The sequence below is a fragment of the Neolamprologus brichardi genome, chromosome 2 (genome assembly GCF_056152115.1).
Source record: "Neolamprologus brichardi isolate AB-2024 chromosome 2, ASM5615211v1, whole genome shotgun sequence".
NCBI lineage: Eukaryota > Metazoa > Chordata > Actinopteri > Cichliformes > Cichlidae > Neolamprologus > Neolamprologus brichardi.
This window is the reverse complement of record NC_142105.1, coordinates 13,422,360-13,423,473: the sequence shown is the minus strand read 5'-3', so window position 1 is coordinate 13,423,473 and position 1,114 is coordinate 13,422,360. Positions and strand designations below refer to the sequence as shown.

At 38.0% G+C, this 1,114-nt stretch overlaps 1 long non-coding RNA gene across 1 annotated transcript; it reads left to right on the top strand.

The window, feature by feature from the left end:
• The first annotated feature begins 285 nt into the window (after positions 1-285).
• Positions 286-820, top strand: LOC118455942 (uncharacterized). The gene is made up of 3 exons (XR_015720731.1): positions 286-430; positions 552-704; positions 777-820. It is a non-coding gene; the product is annotated as an uncharacterized LOC118455942 (long non-coding RNA).
• The last annotated feature ends 294 nt before the right edge of the window (positions 821-1,114 follow it).

The following is a 1,114-nucleotide window of genomic DNA, read 5'->3' as shown; positions in this document are numbered from 1 at the left end:
CTCCAAAATAACCATACAGTTGATTCATCTCCGGTAATTTAATTGGGCTGACTCTTTGTTAGGTGTGTTTAATGTGCAGAATAATTCCCAATTATGTACAATTATAATATGTTAAGACGGACTTGTGTACATAAAGCCATTAATAATTAACTGTACGTAGCTATTTGCTTTATGACTATCTAGACAGTGTGAAGAAGTGAAGTATTGAAATTATTTTATGTTGCATAATGACAATGATGCCCCTATACATTTAAGGACAAAGTTCAATGACCGCCACCTGCTGGATGGTGAGTACAGAGGGGCTTGTAATTGTCGAGCTGGACAAAGAGAACACCTTTGCTGATGCGATGTCAGTCTTCTTTGGTTCATTCTATGTATTGAACCTGGAATACCAGGAGTCAGCGTGTACAACATTGGAACTAATTCAGAGGTATGTTTGAACAGTTAGCTAATAGTGATAGATGATGAATAAATTATCCCTAAGTAACTCATTATTTCAAATCACAACTCAATGTTACTGTATGTTACTATTTATTATGGCATGTTTTAAGTTTTTTTGTAAGGATAAACCCTGAAGAGGGAACAAAATGTACCTCCAAGGTTGGGACAAGCAGAAAGACTGGGACCACTGTGAAGCGATTAACCCTCATGTCACAACTTTCCTCCAGCGGCTTACTGAATTTGAGTGGAGAACTTCAAATTAGGTAATTTGCCATTTTTAGTGAATTTCTTGTATAATTTAAGTGAACAATGTGTTGTTACCTGTCTCTCCACAGATAATCCATGGCCCATGCTTTCTGGACATTTACACAAGACGAACAACAATGAAGACAAGCTTTCTTGCCATCTTGCAAGACGCTGTCTCTGTCCAATAGGTTTTTTTGAGTGCAACAGTTTTGATTTTTTTTCCTTCTTTTGCCCGTTTGTTAAAAATTATTTCAGCTACTTACACTTTAATTGTCACATGCATTGGCTCACCCTACAAATCAATGAACTCAGTCCACTAAGCAAGATCAGGGTTCAGTGCAGGTCAGTCAAGTTCCTTCACACCACACACACTCATCCATGTCCTTGTGGACCCTGTTTTGTGCATTGATTTGGTGGTGTGAGACAG